The 21,428-nt window shown below is 34.5% G+C and overlaps 1 protein-coding gene across 39 annotated transcripts in view; it reads left to right on the plus strand.

The window, feature by feature from the left end:
* Positions 1-21,428, plus strand: part of PTPRD (protein tyrosine phosphatase receptor type D) — a 2,308,100-nt gene that overhangs the window by 861,114 nt on the left and 1,425,558 nt on the right. For all 39 annotated transcript variants that reach the window (XM_055092146.2, XM_055092147.2, XM_055092152.2 and 36 more), the window contains one exon: positions 15,827-15,865. The gene's annotated coding sequence lies outside the window, so the exon portion shown is untranslated. The remainder of the gene's footprint in view (positions 1-15,826; positions 15,866-21,428) is intronic.

The raw sequence follows: 21,428 nt of genomic DNA on the forward strand, positions 1-21,428 counted from the left end.
GATTGCCATTCACATTATTTTATTTTTGAGCATTTCAATAATAGTTACATAAAGTATATAATTGCTAGAATAAATTTAAAACATCTAATCATCACCTTTGATTGCATTTAGGATATGCACTAGAGAGAGGAATAAAGGATTTAGCATATTGGCAAAACCTTTACAATTTGTATTAGTAATTGTGTAATGTTAAGTAAAACTTGTTTACATTAATCATATAAAAGTTTATTTTTTGTAGTTGTTTTCAATTAAAATACCCATCTTCAAAACCCCAGAGCTCTTTGTTATGAAGGCTGTGCAAGTAGTTCCACACACATCAGTCAACATATGAGCATCTTTTATTATTTTATATAGGCAGTGAAAAAATACTGCTGGTTATTTCAAGTGACCTTAGCTAAATCCAACTTCAACTTTATGAAACTTACTTTCTTTCTTCCTCCTCTTTTTAATGGATGAGGGGAGGAAAGAGACAGGAAGCGTGACTAACCTGAGAGTTGTTCTAATAACTATACTCCTAACTTTTGCCTTATGAGGTTTCCAAATGAACTGTCAGACTCTTAATATAAATCTCTTCCTGAGGCCTTCCTTCCTTGAAAATACTGGAACACACAAAAAATGATTTATTATTAAAAAGGCATTCCTCTTTTACTGACCCTGTGGTGTGTACATTCTGTGGATTCTCTATAGAATATTGTCTTGTTATGGAGTCATGAAAGGAATTAAGACTGTTAAACAATGATTGATCTGATAATAATAAATATCTGATAATGTCATCCAGTGTTTTATTATAATCACTGCTCTTAGGGTTTAGGGGATCAATAAATAATTCCCTGTTCTTCCCCTCCTGAGCCTGGAATCAATTCAGAATTAAGACTCAGGAGACAGACAAATGGAGGTCAAATAGTTTTATTATAGAGATGATTGGAAAATGTGGTTATAAAGGCATGGGCAAAAAGGCCTAATACCGTACCACTGAGTTAAGCCAACTTACCAACCTGATAATTGGTGCAGCTGAACAACCAAATGCCTCCCAAACAGGGCCGAGTTGGCCCTCCCTGATCATCACATGACAGCATAGAAATTGACTGAGATTTGAAACTGACAGGCAAGGAGAGAGGCAGGAGTCAAGAGGGGGCTGAAGTGGATGTGCTCAGCGTCTTCTGCCAAACGTTAGAATCAGAGGAGTAAAGAGAAGATCAGGTGGATTGTTCTAATGGAGACACTCACAAAAACCAGAGGAAAGAAGAAGAAGGGAGATTATACTCCACATCCTGCAGGTATTGGTTCTGTTAGCCTATTGGGTTTTGCCACACTATTGATTTTTCCCACCTCAAATTATCACCAGCCATGTTGTCAAATGTAGATTACAGTAGTACACAATAAATGAATATCAATATGCAGACAATAATATAATGTCACTGATACTGAAAGAACCAAATGTGGACACTATAACTCTTCCATTATTACATTTCCAGAGGTTGACGTAAATCTCCAAATGAAATCACTTTGCTGTGTAAAAATCCAGTCAAATCAAAGGCCAAAATTCCTAAGTTAAAGGCCAAAGAAACGAAAGCCTGAAATAATTTTTTTATTTGCTCAGCCAGACAGCTAACTGCTCTGATTCCCAAGTAGTGTGGGTGACTTCAGCAGCTGTCAGTCATTGAAATTGGTTGTAGTTCCTTCAGTACCTCAGCAGTACTCCTCCTCATTGAGGTAAACACCATCCTGCTTTTCTGTCGTTATAATTATTTAAGTATGTATCCCTTACGATGTGTTGTTTATTTTTCTGTTTTCAAAATAAGTTGAATCACAATTGACAGATCTTTTTTCTTCTTTATTTTGATCTTGGTTTCTGAACTGTCCATGTTAATGCACGTAGCAATAGCTCATTGATAGAATATGGCACAATTTATTAAACACTTCTATGGATCATTGTCCCTTCTTATTTTTTGTTATTAAGAACAATTCTGGTGTGAACATTCATGCAAATATGCAAAGATTTTAGTGTAGGATCCCACTGTTTAAAAAGTACAGAGGACATAGAAGTAATAAAAAGTAAATAAAAGTAATAAGACATAGAAGATTATTACCATACTATCTTTATATGCACCAAGTTCAGAAAACACAGCAACCCACTATTTTACAGCAGTGAACCAGTGATTCACTGATGAATGATGGAAAGAATATATCCCAGGAAAGTCTTGCTTGGACCACCCTTGCTGAGATGCCATTCAGTTCTTGCCATTTTTCTGGATTCCAAGAGCTGTGGTCTCCACGTGATCTAATTCTTCTGTCATAAGCTTAATCACAACATTGCATGGACAATGACTCAGAGGAAATCCACCTGTTTATACATTCCTTTCTCAAAGAGTGTTTTTGAAACTTTCCGGCCATACTGCTAAGTTTAGAAATTTGTAAAAATGATAGACTCAGGCCAGGTGCAGTGGCTCACGTCTCTAATCCCAGCACTTTGGGAGGCCGAGGCAGGTAGATCACCTGAGGTCAGGAGTTTGAGACCAGCCCGGCCAAAATGGTGAAACCCTGTCTCTACTAAAAATACACACAAAAAAATTAGCCAGGTGTGGTGGTGGGCACCTGTAATCCCAGCTACTCAGGAGGCTGAGGCAGGAGAATTGTGTCAACCTGCGAGACGAAGGTTGCAGTGAGCTGAGATGGTGCCATTGAACTCCAGCCTGGGCGAAAAGAGTGAAACTCCATCTCAGGGAGAAAAAAAAAAAAAAGAAAAGATTCAGTCACCAGGTATAATCTGAGGCACCATTTTTCCCCAAATAGTATATTCAAAGCAATTTAATTTTCAGCCCCAGTTTTGTAACGAATGTGGATTCTGTCTTGTAGCATGGCTCACACACTCTATTGTGAGCAGATATATAAAGTTCTGTGCTGCACGAGTTGCTGCCATGAACTCTAGAAATGGAGATGCTGAAACCTGTGCAACATGTTTTCTTGGGAGGGTTCCTCTTTTAGCCCCGTATTTATTTCATATCGGAAATCATGAGCCTGGACAGAAGCTGCTGATAGTCCTGAAATGTGCATGCCCAGGTGGTCTGCCAAGCCCAATACCTCTGTCAGTAGCTCCTGCTCAGAGTGCTTCTTCCCTCTTTTCCAGGCTTTGAAAAACTTGTATTCTTTTAGGGACATCAGAAACTTCTTTATTTCTACAATACATTTCTCTCTAGCAGTGGAGCTTGACCCCGGTATTCTATTTCCTGCTATTGTTTCCTTACAGATTTCTAGGAGGCTCAGGTGAATTTTTAACTGTTTAACATGTTAAACGTTTCCTAACACCTACAGGGCTACTACTGTTTGCAGATTCAGAATGTACTGTTTCCTTTTTATTCAACTTTGCTTTGCAGTCCAGGAATTCATATACTTGTCTATATTTCGTCTTATGACAGTTAAAAAATAAATGAGTACTGCATCTGCCAAAAAAAAAAGAAAAAACTTTTCAAGCACATCTTGTCTATCTTCACACCCTGAAGTAAAAAACTGTGACCCAAGATGTACATTCCTACAGAGCGTGTGAGCTAGCTCTGGATTCAGTATATTATTGCCTGCTGGGTTCTTGTTTACTGTGTTTCATCTTTTCTATGCCTTATTTCACTTCTCATCCAACTTCTCAGAATCCCTAACGGCTAAGCAACACTCATATCCCAATTTGTTATAAATTATGCCAATTTAGTGAATATCGACTCACAATATTTACTTGAAACAATTTTAAGAATTCTATATTGGTCTTTTTGGCAATTTTCCTCTCAATTACAGAAGTTCAGATGCCATGTGGTCTGATTATCTAAGTACTGAACAGGTGGTTCCTCATTGTGCTAATTACTCTATCTGCAGATTTGCTCCCCTGATAGATTTTTAGATAGTTTTCTCCAAAAGAGTTGAGTCTCTGAGACTGTCTCCTTTCTTTGGTTATATTTATTGGGCACAAGTAACTTTCCGATTTAGTAATAATTAAAACCTCTTCTCTTTTTTTCTGAAACCCTTCTAAGAAGTTTGTCCTGGGCATGTCATCTCTTTTATTTTATATGTGCTTAGCTTACCCTTTAAGATCACAACATACCTCTTAAGAATAATCTTTTTCTTCTTCTAGATCAAGCTGTCTTTATTGGTTCTTTCATAATTTCATTCTCTTGGGCAGACTGAAGTAAATTTTTTTAAGCATTGCAGATTTTCTCTTGGGTTTCCTGAGGAAACTTGGTTTCTCATACTAGAGTACTCATATAAAATCTTATTTCATTTGCAAAGTTAATTGAGTTCTTTGTTTCCCCATCCCAAGCAATGAAGATGACATTGTTTTAAATAAGAAGGGCCACCATTTTGTTTAATGTGTTTATTATTAAAGCCTATTATACTGTGATTTCAGTTGTTCTCTTGTTCTAGAGACAACTTATGCTATAACTAAGTGGGGCGGGGGGTGCAAACTGAACTGACACATCATCCATGTGAATAAAAAAGTTGGTCTTTTTTACAGTTTTCTTACCTTAAATCAGTTGAGAGAAACAAAACCTGGGAGAGCTATTCTAGCATTTAGCTACCTTACTATATACTATATGAAAAGCACTGTGATGGAGTCAGGGAACACACTTTAGAAACTGAAATATGTCCTGTGTAGCTAGAGTACAGTGAGGAAAACAAAATTGAGGCCAGAAAGGTAGGCAAAGGGCTAGAGTCTACAAGGTTATCTAGACTGTGACAAGGATCATGAGCAATAAGGCACTTTCTGCTCTTGAGTTCAGAATCTTCAGAAAGTTTGTACAGGGGAACGAAATAGTTAAATTTTTTTTTGAGGAATTGCAATATGTAAATGGATAAAAATCATGGGAACACAGCTGAAGGAAACATTCATTTGCCGTGCCACGATGGTGATAAAGAGAGGGAAATTTAACAGGGTGATGTTTTCCAAATTTTAATTTCATAGTCTGAGTCATTTTGGTGGAAGAAAGAGAAAGGAAAACTTCTTTGTGCTACTTGCCTCTCTGGTGGGACTGAAGCCTTCATTTCACTTCTAGGAAGCAGCTTAACAAAAAAAGTAGTCAGAATTACTGAATTTTTCCTCGAAAATAAGTTCATATTTAGCATAGTCCACAGCATTTAAGGCTATTTTGTTTCCCCATTGCATTGAAACAACAGCCACACAATCTATTTCATGTTATAAAAATTGCACAAGAAAAAGTAGAAACATGATAAACTATAGTGCTTTAAAAATATCTGAATTTTGAGTTTTTTCTTCTGGTTAACTATTTTTATAATTATAATTTTTAATAATTAAGTTACTTTTCATGTTTAAAGTATTTTAGCAGTCCACTTTTTTGAAGACATTAAAAATGTTTCAATTGAAATCACTTATTTGCTCTACATGGATTTGAATTAGCTTGTTGATTATGGAAATGAGATTCAAGAAAATGCTTTCTATTGATTTCTGATGTATAGATAATATTCCAGGGCAGCATTAAAACTACATGCAAATGATATACTCAAGCACATATTTTTAGTTGTAAAATTGTTGGTATTATTAAAATTGCTGGAGGGCTCACATAAAAGCTGTGTGATGAATTAGATTATGATGTGGATTATATTAATAGTATTTATCTAGCACTTACTAATTATCAAGCATACCAGGCTAGGAGATTTATATTCTTTTTCTGTTCTTCATTAATTTGTTTACTCTTTTACTCTTTTATTCAACATACATATACTTGAAGATATATTTATGTATATGTATGTTTCACAAAGTATTTGCGACAGTAGCATTTTTCTTCCAAGCAGAATTTAGGTAGTGTTCACTTATGTCATTAGAGAAGTCATTGCTACAATAGCAAAGGTTATGGGTATTGAAATAGAAACCTTATGCAAATATAAATTAGAGATATTTGAACTAAATTGAGGTAAGTTCTGTAAGCTCACTGTGGAAAATGTATCACTGGTCATTAAATTCTCAAACTCAGTCTTGCAGAGTAAAATAACTAACAAAATTGGTAACAATATATGCAGTCCTCAACATCTACATGCAAGGTGTATAAAACCCATTTGTTTTTACTTAAATTGTTTGCCTCAATTGAAGCCACTCTACTCTAAAACGACTCATTTCCCTCCAAAGGAAAGGTAAAATGTGTGTTTCCAATTAGAAGACTTGTAGATAATTGCATGAATCTCCTTGACAATATATCGTTGATTATGACTTGTTTGGGAAGTGTGATCATTTGGAAGGTTGAATTAAATCTCCTCAAGTGAGTTAAAATTCCTATCGAAAATGGTGGTAATAAGTATTCATGCAAGAAAATTCCTAGGCTTAAAGAAGCGCTGTTAAGTTGAAGAAGTATATGTAAAAGTCTTACAAATAGAACGACGTCATCAAGATGCTGCCCACTCAGATGCATTATGTAGAACATATACATGTTAGGATATAGGAGGTGTAGGTTATTTGATGTCATTTTTTCTATAAGGAGTAGAGAGGCTACAATGTATAGATTTATTGGATCAATTAGCCTGCATATTTTCTTCTTGGATAAAAATTCAAGACCTTATAGAGAGTCAAATAGAAATCATCGAACCCACCTTTAATTTTTTGGAGGGAAATTTATACAGTCAGTATAAATTGTGTGTGTGTGTGTGTGTGTGTGTGTGTGTGTGTGTGTGTGCGCGTATAGACTGAGTTTTTGCTATGAAGAAGTAAGATTTGGAGTATGGGGTGCCAAAGGAGTGTTTTCATTTCTTCTTCTGTCTTAACATGACAGTTAAAGGTCATGCCTTTGGAAAAGGAAGAGGGTGTGGATTGTGAACAGGTAGTGTCAAGAACTAGGTCATGATTTATGGTACCAGAGAAATGGGCCCTTAGGGAGGTCATATGGCCCATGAAGTCCAGGATTATCTAATATTAAGCCCTCACTTGAGTACAAGCGCTGACCTAGTTGCCTTCATAGGAACAACTTATTTAATCCTTATAACATTCCTGAGCTAGGTAATTAGATCTAGGCATTAAGATCTTCTGTTTATATATAAGAAAACTGAAGGTTAGGCAAATTATCCAAATTAATACATCTAAAAAGCAGTAAAGTCAGAACACAAACTCTTGACATTTTGGTTCCAGCCCTCTTGGACTCATAACATGGCTACCTCCCTCCAAAGGATCTGAAATATGCATTTGGCATGTGACCTTACATTTATATAAAATTGTTTTATTTATGAATGCATTTTTATCATTCATACATATTTTATAAACACTGTCTGAGAGCCTATGGCTCATGAGCCATTGCAGGGGGATGTAGAGAGAAGGTAAGGCTATGTGGGAACAGAGTATCCCAAAAAGCATAACTGAAAGGACAAGATAAATTATATAAATAAGAATGTAAAAATACACATCATTTGGAGTAATTGGTATGACATAGAAGTATAGTTATGCCTATTAATTATTAGAAAGGAAGACACTAAAGAAGGATAGTAACAGTATAATTGATTTTAGGTCTCTCTATGCCAGTATAATGAGTATGCATACCAACAACAAAAAAACAAAACCTTGAGATTTTAGCAATAGTAGTTGGATTTAATCCCACAGATATGTCATTTGAATTACATATCTTGGTCAAAAGAAGCTAGCAGAGGAAGGAAAGAGTTGATATTTATAACAGGTGTGTCTAAGTGGAGACACTAAGGTCTAGGTATAAAAGTCTTGTGTTACATATTTGAGATGAAAGAAGGAACATACCATGTTTTTTGTAAATCTTCCAGGTTTTTTTTTAAGGTTGATAAAGAATATGGCTCAGGCTCTCTGATGACCTCAAAGTTTTAGCATAACATGTTCCTAAACAAGAGCTACCTTTCCTTAACCCATATCCTCATTCTCAAAAGGTATGAATAATACCCTTTTCTTCCTTTCTTCATCAGAATTACAAAAAAGAAAATCATACATTCAATTACAATTATATTTCTATAAATTACCATTTATTACTGAATACATGATGCTTCTAATTTGAGTATTCTGCATACATTTCTCTACGAAAGGTGAAAGTGAAGGTCACATTTCTTTTTACATGCTCTTGGAATGCGCTGAAGAACATTCCATCTTGCTGACAATCTTGTTCTTGGTCCCCATCATACATGCTCCTTCCTTGCACGTCTCTTTCTTAAGTTTCTCAGCCAATTTTACTAATTTAATTTGAACAGACACTTCTCAAAAGAAGACATTTATGCAGCCAACAAATGTATGGAAAAAGCTCATCATCACTGGTCATTAGAGAAATGCAAATCAAAACCACAATGAGATACCATTTCACACTAGTTAGAATGTCAAATATTAAAAACACTGTTGGTGGGAGTCTAAATTAGTTCAACCAGTGTTGAAGACAGTGTGGCTATTCCTCAAAGATCTAGAACCGGAAATACCATTTGACCCAACAATTGCATTACTAGGTATATACCCAGAGGATTATAAATCATTCTACTATAAAGACACATGCACATGTATGTTTACTGCAGCACTGTTCACGATAGCAAAGACTTGGAACCAACCCAAATGCCCATCAATGATAGACTGGATAAAGAAAATGTGGTACATATACACCATGGAATACTATGCAGCCATAAAGAAGAATGAGTTCATGTCCTTTGCAGGGACATGGATGAAGATGGAAATCATCATTCTCAGCAAACTAACACAAGAAAAGAAAACCAAACACTGCATATTCTCACTCATAGGTGGGAACTGAACAATGAGAATACACGGACACAGAGAGGTGAACATCACACACTGGGGCCTGTCAGGGTTTGGGGGACTATGGGAGGGATAGCATTAGGAGAAATACCTAATGTAGATGATGGGTTCATGGGTGCAGCAAACCACCATGGCACATGTATACCTATGTAACAAACCTGCCCGTTCTGCACAAGTATCCCGTAATTTATAATCATAATTTTTAAAAAAAGCCAACTCAAACGTTTCTGGATTTTTGTTGTTGTTAACTTGTAAAGTTCATAAAAATAAAAGTTAAACATACTACTGCTTGTAAAAAAAAATTCTATTTTTGAAATTTCATTGATTGCCTGTGTATCTATTATTGGTCATTAATTCTGTGTCCTTCTTTTCTCCCACGTTTCTTCTATCACTAAAGTACTAATAAATTCCAAATGTGTACCTCCAATTTGTAAAATTCTCCTGAGCCACAGATTTACATGTACAGGTTTCAGAACTATGTACCCAGAAAAAGCTATAGCGTTTTCAAACTCAATACATTTACATTTTACTTTATATTCCTCTACTACTTCCTCATATTGGTTTGTTTTAGTGAAGGATATCATCACCCGGTTGCCCAAAATCTTCTTTGCCTTATCTTCAAATTGCCAGTTACCGAAGTCTTCCCATTATCAAGTCTTTCAAATCTCGTCTGAAATTCTAGTTTCCAATGTTGGGTTATATCTATTTCCACCATGAACCTCAGACTTCAGCCACATTGAATATACTACCATCTATGTTGTTGAATATGGTATTTTCTCTGTTTAGAATATGTATTCACTCCAGTCAAAGCATTCGTTGACTTTCCTTGGAAGAGCTGGTAGCTTCCACTAGTGAGTTTACAGCCCGAGAATTTACTTTAACATGTAATACTTTCCACTAAAATTATTTGTTATTGTATTGAGAAAAAACAATGAAAATACTAGTATGGTTCTATTAATTTCAAACCAAACCTACTTAGAAAGAAAAGTGGTTTTAGAGGCCAGGTGCCATGGCTCAGGCCTGTAATCCCAGCACTTTGAAAGGGAGCCAAGGCAGGCAGATCACGAGGGCAGGAGATCCAGACCATCCTGGCTAACACGGTGAAACCCCGTCTCTACTAAAAATACACAAAAAAAATTAGCCGGGCGTGGTGGCGGGCGCCTATAGTCCCAGCTACTCAGGAGGCTAAAGCAGGAGAATGGCATGAACCCGGGAGGCGGAGCTTGCAGTGAGCCCAGATTGCGCCACTGCACTCTAGCCTGGGCGACAGAGCGAGACTCCATCTCCAAAAAAAAAAAAAAAAAAAAAAAAAAAAAAAAATTGTAGTTTTAGAGATAAAATGGAACAACTTCATAATAGTATCTGTTGAACAAAAGACTATGAATATTTCAAATGTTTATATATTAATGGCTAATATGCATAACAAGGAAAAATGATGGAGCTTACAGGGAAAGAAAGATGAATCCCAAATCATGGTGGGATATGACAACATGCATCTTCTAATATTTGAATAAACCACAAGATCAACACATTTAAGGTAATTTATGTATATAATTTTACAATATAATTTTAAGTACATATAGAGCATTCATAAAAAATGACCAGATGCTGAATCATAAAGCAAGTTTCAATACATTCAGAGGATTGAGATTACATAGAGTAAGTGCTTTGTGTACAAATTAATATGAGGTAGAAAATCTTCAGATATTAGGACATTTAAAACATAGATATTTTTGGAATTAAGAAAACGCAACTTGAAAATATTTAGAAATGAATATAAATTAAAATGCTGTTTCAAAATGGAAGCCAGTAGTACAAGTGAAACCTGTAATTTACACACACACATATATATGTAAAGAAAAGGGCAGAAAAATAATATAAGTATCTATCTCAACAAGTTAGGAAGGACCCAGCACATATATCTCAAATACAAAAGAAGATAAATAATAAATATCAGAAGGTAATATAATGGAAAATATTATATATTGTACTGCATACAACAGAGGGGATCAACAAAACCACAACTGGCTTTTCTTAAAATAAACTGATGAAAGTGACAGTGATGCAACTTGCCAAATAAAAAAAATAGAGGATTCAAGAAAAGCTAATGTCAGTTAAATCACTATAAACCCTGATGATATTAAAAGGATGTTGAGAGGATGTTAGAAATTACTTTTCTAAAAACATAGAATTTTGAATAAAATTTCTAGAAAAATACAACTTAGCAAAGATGAGAAGAGCAAGAAAAAGACACTCTAAGTAATTATGTAACTATTTAAGTAATGGACAACAAAAAAACCCTTTATTGTAAACATTCTTATAGAAGTGCGCTTTCTTATTATGATATAAAAATATCTAGCAAACGGTTACAACTAATATCACACTTAGTAGCAGTGGTTCCTTTTGAGATAAAGACAAGGATGCCCAGTATCACCACTTCTATTCAGTGTTGTATTGGTGGTCTTGGTAAATGCGTGAATGCAAAATGTATACATGCATATACACGTGAATTCATGCATACACACATGCATGCCTTTTTAGTAAAGTTAAAGGATTTGAATGGACTAGATAAAACTATTATTGTGTGAGTATGGATAGTAAACTGAAAGGAATGTACCAGATTATTAATTTTAATATATGATTTTTTATTGAGGTTCCTCACTAAGAAATCAAATGCATTTGTATATACAAGTAATATAAAAATATCATGTCTGGTAACATAAAAATATCAAATCAGAATGCATCTACTGAAAGATGTAAAGCTATATGTAGAAAATTCTACATTATTGGGATAAAATAATACCATAGAGTGAAAGGCAACACAAAATAGGAGGAAATATTTGCAAATCACATATCTAATAAAGTATTGAGATCACTTAGAACTCAACAATAAAAAGACAACCCAATTTAAAAGTGAGCACAGAGGTCGGGTGTGGTGGTTCAGACCTGTAATCCCAGCATTTTGTGAGGCCGAGGAAGTCAGATCACTTGAGGTCAGGAGTTCGAGACCAGCCTGGCCAACATGGTGAAACCCCATCTCTACTAAAAATACAAAAATTAGTCAGGCGTGGTGGTGGCATGTGTCTGTAATCACAGCAGGAGGCTGGGACAGGAGAATCACTTGAACCCGGGAAGCAGAGGTTGCAGTGAGCCAAGATCGTACTGCTGCTCACTAACCTGGGTGAAAGAGCAAGACTGCATCTCAAAAAAAAAAAAAAAAAAAAAAGTGAGCGAGTGAAGAATTTTAATACATATTTCTCCAAAGAAGATTAAAAAATGGGCAATAACCATATAAAAAAAGTTCAACATTATTAGTCATTAGGGAGACAAACATTAAAACTACAGTGAGATCCATCACAGTCCATCATATAGCTATGATTTTTTGTTGTTGTTGTTTGAATTTTTGTTTTTATTATACTTTAAGTTTTAGGGTACATGTGCACAACGTGCAGGTTTGTTACATATGTATACATGTGCCATGTTGGTGTGCCTCACCCGTTAACTCGTCATTTAACATTAGGTATATCTCCTAATGCTATCCCTCCCCCGTCCCCCCACCCCACAACAGGCCCCGGTGTGTGATGTTCCCCTTCCTGTGTCCATGTGTTCTCATTGTTCAATTCCCACTTATGAGTGAGAACATGCGGTGTTTGATTTTTTTAATACAATAGAAAATAAGTATTAGCAAGGATATGGAGAAACTGTAAACCTTATGCCTTGCTAGTGGAAATGTGAAATGATGCAGTTGCTGTGGAAGACAGTTTGGCAGTTCATCAAACACATAGAATTACCAGATGACCCTGAAATTCCTAAGTATATACCCAAGAGGACTGTAAACAAATGTTCACACAAGAAAACACATATAGGAATGTTCATAGCATTGTTATTCATAATAGGAAAAAAATGAAAACCTAAACGTCCTTCGGCTGGTGAATAAACAATATGTGGTATATCCATTGAATGAAATATTTTTTAGCAACAAAAGGAATAAAGTACTATTATATGCTACAGTATAAATGGACTTTAATAATATTTTAAATTAAGCCAGACACAAAAGTTCACATGTTGTGTGATTCTATTTATATGAAGTATACAGAATAGGCAAATCCAGACAGACAATAGATTAGCAGTTATCAGGGGAAGAAGATACAAGACAATCAGATATTGGCTGCTAATAGGTACTATATAGGGTTTTCTTTTAAGGTGTTAGAAACATTCTGGAATTAGTAGTTATCTTTGCACAAACTGAACATACTGAAAAAACAATTGTATAATTTTAAATAGTAAACATTATGTAAATTATATCAATATAGTAAAAAGTCAACACACTCATATTGAAAGAAAGGGTAGAAAAATCTCTACCAGCTATCAAAGCATATTATTAGGCATATTGTGTAAGACAGTACAATATAGACAAATTGTTCAGTGGAACACACAAATGTCTAGAAACAGAGCCAAGCATCCATGGGTACTGAATTCATGAGTAATATTGTAGAGCAGTTTGAAAATGTCATATTTTCAATAAATTTTGCTGGACCAATTTGGAAAAATAATGAAATTTTACCCCAACTCAAAATGTAAATTTCAGGTAGATTTTTGGATTAGACGTGAAAGGCAAAGTAATCATAACATAAAAAGATTTTTAGAAGCAAATACAGATGTGTATATATGATTATTTTATGTAATAAACAGGACACATAAGTAAAGATGATTCAATAGGACTGCATTAAAATTAACAATAGGTGTTCAACGTAAGAAACAATAAGTGAGTAAAAAAGGAAGCCATGGAGTAGGGAACAGATTTTCACAATATATAACCAACAAAGGACTCGCATCTAGAATACATAAAGCACTTCTGTGAATCGATAAGGAAAGACTACCCATATAAAATGCGTAAAAATAACTTTAAAAAACCTTCTCAGATGAATACATATGTGTATGACTAATAAACATATGAAAATGCACTAAAATTTGTTATGAAGAAAATGTAAATGAAAAGTACAGAAATATTCCACTAAATAGTAAACTGATAGCTAAAATTAAGCAGAAAAGAAATATTTTCCGGGAAAAGTGCAACAATGGCAATTCTCGTAACACTATTTAAATTATTTGCTAAAGTAGAACATAGGCATATTTTCTGACCCAGTAATGTCACTCTTAACAAAGGATGCTTATGGTAGGGTAATTCTTAATAACTCCAAAGTGGAAACAATCCACATATCTGCCAATAGTGGATTGAATATGTAAATTGTGGAATATTTATCCAATGGAATACTATAAGAGTAATGAAAACTAACTGCAGTTATGAGCAACAAGATGAATGAATCTCATAAATAAGATTTTAAAGGAAAGGAAGTAAACAGAGAGAGAGATGTAGTACATGATTCCAAGTAGATAAAGTTTAAAACTTAAGTTAGAACCATAGGCTGGACAAAAAATCCAGATACTTTGACAAATACAGATAATTAATAGTTTACCGAGATTACAGTGTACAATATATTCAATGACATCCTATGATATGTTCAAGGTGTTCTCCCTCACTGGTAACACACAGTCAAATGACTTGAAAAATTGTGATGAACATGAGACATTAATGCAGCGTGATTACAAATCTCTGCACATGTATCTTTGTATATACATATACACTTACCCAGTGTGACAGAACAAGCCACAGGCTTCTATGTAGTGGTTAACCTCAAGGTGTTTATCTGTGTAATAATTACATGAGCATTGACTTTGTGATAATTTATTGAGCTGTATACATTTCTATTTTTGCAAATCTTTTGTGGTTTATAACGCACCGCCAAGAAATAACTTAAAATATGAGAATAAAAGGATGTATCAGATTATTTTCTTAGGTCATTAATAGAAGTAAGATCCACGGACAAAGGTTTCTAAGAGATAGATCATCCGTTTTACATCTTTGAAGCCAGGCTAGAGAATTCAGTAAGCTCTCTAATAATACGACAAGATCCATTACTTACTCTTCAAAAGTGAAGCATTGATCTTCTCAAATGATTTTAGACACTAGAGAAGGAATATTAATAGCTTCCTTCTGGATGATTTGTTACCAATTAGTGGTCCAGCATTATGGAGATTATTCTGGCCCAACAGAAATAACCTAATTTAAATTTTCTGACAGTAAGATGCAGACACATATTCATATGCACATATGAAACCTTACACAATAGTGTCAACTCCTTTCACACTTACCGTGTTCTCCATTCTCTTTCAAAGAAAGACATGTGTTTTTCAAATGTGTAGTTTCAAACTCGATTCCCAAGACAAAAGGAAAAGGCTACCATCAAATGTTTAAAGAATAATCTCCTTTATTTTATAATAATAATGGTTAGAAGTTCAATGTTTCTGCTCAAACACAGAAGCAGGCAGGCATATTTGCAAAAGGCCTCACAATGTTTGCCATTTTCTTTATACAAGACAACATTTATAAAACCTTTGCATCCCATGGCAGGTGCTGGGTCTCCTCTTGGGAATTTGTGCTGTTCAGATATTGCCTTTCATTTGAACTTCAAACACCTTTAAAAAATAGAGGCTGCATTTTAGTGTCATTTAAAAATTAAAAGCCTTTTATCTTTGTCATTATAATATCTTTCATGGTTTTACTTTTCAAAAATAAATCAAAGCCAGAACTAATTATTGTCATAGCCAGCAAAAACCTGAAAAATGGGAAAAGTCTTTTAAAATGAAACTTTGGTCTGCTTCTCCCATAGAAACATTAAATTTATGTACTAATTATTAGAGAATTTCAAGTGCATTTAATAATAATCTCCCTTCTTTGAGAACTTAAAGAATTAACCAAATAATTATCGTCACCTAAATAATTGGAAAAAATATTTTCTAGAGCTAGAATGTTTCCTTTTTTCCTTTGTTTTAATGGCACAATGTAAGTTAAACACTTCAGTTTAAGTTAAAGACACATTTTCATCTACAGAAATTATGTCCTAAAGTGTTTATTCAGCCTGCAGTACTTGTAAATAGAATAATATTGTAGAATTATAGCATTTTATTGTCTATTTTTTCTGAAACAAAAACTCTTATTTTCTGTCTTTCCTCTGTTTTGCTTTTTATCAGGCTTGGACTCCTGGATCTTCTGGTAACTTCAAAAATCTGGTGAGATATTTTTTTCTTTGGGACTCTCAGTCTTCTGATATTTTTATTTTGTTTGTCACTATTCCTTGGAGTATGTTTTTATTTCTGTGTTAGGCTTAATCCTTAAAAAAAAATCTCCCCTCATTTCCATCTTCTGAGTTTGAATCTCATAAGTCCAGTTACATCTTAACCAATATTAGACAATATGGTAAGTCCAGATACTTCTTGGAGATTCAACTTCGTGGGTTAGGAGAACATTCCAAACAGAGGGAGCATTTGTTTCTTAAGGAAATTAAATCCCCACTGAAAGAGTTTGTGATGGGACAGAGGATTATACGGTAAAATGTGGAAAATTTTTCTTTAAAAATAGATCAAATGCAGAAGCAAGATAAAAACCAAAGATGAGCTGACACAAAAATTGGGTGTTTAAAAGTTTTTCAGTAGTACAATGCTGAGAGTATAATTTACATGTTGTAAAGCTAGAAACACACTGAACACACTGATCTTTTCCACATGGAAACTCTTAAAATCCTTGCAACATTTTCCTGGGACATGCATTACAGGGATGATAAAGCTGTATTGGTTGAGATAGGAGGTTTTCTGTGAAGTTGTATATTTTTCCAAACAGCAGCTTTGTATTCATGTTTGAATCCACCCAGTCTTTTTTCTTCAAATATTATTGAAATACTGCTCGCTATCAAATTCATACATTGGGATCCTACTATGTTCTGAGTGTATACAAGATTATCAAACATTTTATCTCATTTAATACTATGAAGAAATCTCTAGCTTAGATACGTGTGTAGACTGGATGTCCCAACTCATCTGACGCGGTGACCCTTTCCATAATACTGAACCAAGAATGAGATTCTAACTTGATGGACTGCAGAAATACAGTCTTGTACTCCATTATTTAGTAATAACTGGGTATTGCTGGATGGGAGTGGGAGAGCAGTGAAGGTCCAGTATCTCCTTGCTGTTGTTCATTATCTTTCTAAAACCAAATGCTTTCAGGATTTCTCAGTATGTTATAATCATTTCATTTCCATGCGGGTTTCATCCTTCAAGTTCACACTTCCCACCAAACAGTATCACATTTGATAGTAAACTGTCATGTTGAACAAACGTTACTGAAGACTTGAGGTTAAACAGAATTATTGCACACAAACAGAAAACTTAAAGTTGTATATCAGATCTCATCACTAAGAAAGCCACTGAATGATGCCTTTCCCATAGAGATGTATACTTTGTCTTTCTCCATCATCAGGGCACCATGAACCACTGGGGTCTGCATCCCTCCCAGAAGAATACACTTGGACATATTTCTCTCTGTCTTATTCCTTATATTTGAGTCCTGCAAGATACGTGAAGAATAAGTTGACATTAAAATATTCTGTCATAACTTTAACCAGCCCACAGCGAAGGCAAGCTTCTGTTTATTGCGAGACTAGTTTAGCCTTTCATTGTGCAGGCTTTTACTAGGCCTGAGTAGAATTTTGCATTACCTTTGGAGAGTGGTAAATAGAAATTTCTGCCAAACAAATACCTATTCACAATGATGAATTCAGTCCTACATATTTAACCATAAATATGAACAAAAGGAACTTGAAATTATATTTTTTCTTAGTAATTTTTTTTTGGAAACAAGGTTTCACTGTGTTGCCCATGCTGGCCTCCTGGGTTCAAGAAATCCTCCTACCTCAGCCTCCAGAATCGCTGAGACGACAGAGCCACACCACGGTCCCTGGCTGCCTTAATGATTTTTAAAAGTATTCATCAAAGTATTAGTCAATATTTAGCCGCAAAATGAGGATGAGGGTTAGCCTTCCATCTCCCTCAGCACTTTCTGCAAATGGAAAGCTTTGCTTAAGCATTTCTTGAGGAACTGGGGTCTTTTAGGTAGCACAAATTTTGCCTCCCCATTTCCATCATAACAAATCCTAGAGGTCCTCTATACTTTTTCCATCCTAAAGCTGTCCTTAGTTGCAAAAGTTGGATCTGGACCCTCCTCCTGTAATTGTCCTTTTGCCTAAATTCCATCATTTTCATTTAAATTGTCAGTATGAATTTCCAATTCTGGATGGCCAAAATGATCTTTTGGGTGGTCTTCTATCTTCTAATGTATCTTATTTCAAATCCATTCTTAATATACTACCAGGTGATGGATTCTAAAACACTTATTCTCCTGCTTGTTTGTTTGTTTGTTTTTTAATGTGACCAGTGTGGGAAAATGTATGAGTTTTTTTTTTCCCTAGTTTGATACACAAGTTATACAATTAAGTATTGCCACAGTTATCCAAAAGCAATCTTTCTTCAGTACATACCAGAAATCTCAAAGCTAATAAGGTTGTTCAGTTTTCTCCCTTCACAAGCCCCACCATCACTATTTCTGCTTCTGTGACCAGCATGATCAGTGTGTCTGCTCGTATCCCCGTTTCCTATTCATTCCTCAAGGCCAAATTCAAGTCCCACTTTCTCCTGGAAGTCTTCATTGTTTTAAATATTGTACTTTGATTCCCCCTGTCCTTGAACTCTTTGTTTTTAAGATCACAAAGCATAGCACTTTACCTTACACTGTCGTATGTTCTAAGGTTCTTGTGTTGTGTGCATGTTTTTTACTCAGCAATTCTGCAAGTTTGCTAAATGAGGAAACAATGTCATCTTGTTCTCTTTACTGCAGCATACCTAACACATTGCTCTATGTTTAGTAGTTCCTCAATATTTTCAATTAACTAACTTATTTAGGATTTCACCTTTACTTAAAAAATAACCTTACTGTGTCCAAGTGTTCTCATTGTTCAATTCCCACCCATGAGTGAGAACATGCGGTGTTTGGTTTTTTCTCCTTGTGATAGTTTGCTAAGATGTTTTCCAGCTTCATCCATGTCCCTACAAAGGACATGAACTCATCCTTTTTTATGGCTGCATTGTGGGGTGTAGGGAGGGGGGAAGGATAGCATTAGGAGATATACCTAATGTGAATGACGAGTTAGTGGGTGCAGCATACCAACATGGCACATGTATACATCCATAACAAACCTGCACATTGTGCACATGTACCCTAGAACTTAAAGTATAATTTAAAAAAACTTTAAATTTCCATTTCTAGAATTGCTTGCTTCTAGTTATCATTTTGAAAGAAAACAATGCTGTGAATGTGAAGGATGGTTAATAATATTTGAAAAACATTCTGAATTATCATGATACACTCTACAAAACTGAGTGCCATTTGAGAGAAATGAAAATAAATGTAAAATTAAAACCAGAGTACTATTGAAATACAAATGATAACATGCAAACTTAGATTCCAAATTAAATACATTAAAAATACTCCATTAAATTATGATATAATTCTCAAGTTAAAAAAATATTTACTCTGGAGCTAAATACCAGCAGTAAAAATTTACTTCAAAGTAAGGAACTGACACTTCCTACATAGCAGGTAAAATATTTACAGAAAATCTTATTGCAGCATTTTTTCACTTAAATAAGGTAATGTGTTTAATGTTTACGAATCACTGAATTTTTATCTGTGTGTGTAGTTCTGGCAATTTGTTCCAATTCATGTATTTTATTTTCTGCACCTGGATTTTGGACCTTTTAAGAGGTCAAAATAATAACGTATGCACAATGATGTCCACTCAAAGAGAATTTGAATTTTCAAGCTTTCACCGTTTGTCAGGTGCAATGCTAGGTGCTTTATCTGTGTATTCTCATTTCATGCTTCCAGTCTCACTTTGTAAAGGGCATTTTAATATCACTTTAGAGATGAGACTAATGGTCAGAGAGCTTAATTAGTTCATCTACAGTCTCATACTTAATGAATCAAGATGCCGAGATTTCAGTCTATCCTTTGGACTCTAAAGACTATATATACTGAGATACTATTATCCTAGTAAGTTTTTAATAAAACCCAATTCTACATATATTTGAGTAGTAACCCTGATCTGGAGCTCTTAGGAAAGTTTATACATAGATAGTTAAAACAAGATTTTATCTTTTGTACTTATATAGTTATTGAGAAAAATTCAGAGATAGTTACTTTAAATCCAAGGGGAAATAAATTGCCACAACCCATGCCCCAATTTTGGATCTGTGTATACATATCTTTTATACCTGTAAAACCATGTCATTAATAAGTGAAGCAAAATCTATAGAAACCCACTTAATCCTTCTGCAGTCACACAATGATGATTAATGGCTGTTTCATTTCCTCATTAGTGTTCTCAGTTTTCTAATGCAAATTTTATGCAAGTTTGGCCGTCCTGAATTTTTTTTTAACAGTATTATAGGTAACTTGCAAATTAAATTCATGTGCTTAGCATTAGTCATACAATATCTTTCAAATAATACAAATTAATTCAAATGTAGTATTGTATTTTCCAAGAATTGAATGCTATTTCCATCTAGAGAGTTTAAAAAGTGTATTTCTTTTATATGTACCAAAAATATTCTGATGTTTTATCTACAAGATACTCTCCCCTCAAAAATTAAATGTTTTGTGTTAAAATGATGTTTTAACTTTTTTCAAGGTTGTTAAGTTATGTATTTAAATTGTAGAGAACAAACCAAACTTATATACCAATCTCACAGTTTTGACTTTTTAAGCATATAGTATATGATAATGCTTTGCACATTTTAACATTATACACAGTTATTAAAGTTGTTTTTACTGCTAGTATGCTATCCTGATGTAAATTTATGTCATGATATGAACATAAATCATGTGTTCCCTGACCAAAGGAAGGAATCATACTCTCATGAATTTACTAATATGTTCGTTCTCTCACATTTTTTTTTTTTTTTGGTTGCAAACCATTTGATAGGGATTGGGTAATATAAAAAGGATATGACATGACCCCAACTTCAAGGACCTTAATTTTATGTTTCCTGTATAATTAGGTGCTTTTATTTATCATTTTTAAAAAAGTTATTTAAAATTATGGGCATTTGCTTTAAGCCTTTTATACCCTTTAGCTTGCTGGGATAGCAGGTTATTAGAAATCATAAGGATGGTGAGAGTGATACTATTAGTGTGCATTAATATCTGGGTTTCTTTCTTTATTGACCATATAGGAAATCATGTTTTCCTTCTACCTTGCAGTTAGGTGTGGTCATAGGATTACTTCTGGCCAAGGGAAAATGGAAGTAAAGTATATCACTTCTGTGCAGAGGAGATAAAAATCCTCTATGTGCATTTTCAGTCTTTCTCTTCCTCTGCAAAGGAGATTGTAGAGGAGGCATGCATTTGAGACAGTAGAGCCACAAGACTGAATCTTCCTAATCCCTGAGTCACCTGATGGAGGACAGCTGCAGTGAAGATACTCCCAGTTTCACAGCTAACTTGTCTGAACAACAGATGAATTCTGTTTTCTTAAGCAACTGAGTTGCATTTTATTTTTGTTTTGTTTGTTACAGCAGCATAAAGCCCGCCCAAACTACTCAAACGGAAATGGGAGCTATTATGTTTGGGTATTTCTGAAATCTAGAGCCATGTTTCCAAAGACATATTTTGACAATTTTATTTTAGACTTTGAAATAATTCTCTCCTGACTTCTACCAAATAACCTGCAGTACCATTTAC

The sequence above is a fragment of the Pan paniscus genome, chromosome 11, assembly GCF_029289425.2.
Source record: "Pan paniscus chromosome 11, NHGRI_mPanPan1-v2.0_pri, whole genome shotgun sequence".
Taxonomy (NCBI): Eukaryota; Metazoa; Chordata; class Mammalia; order Primates; family Hominidae; genus Pan; species Pan paniscus.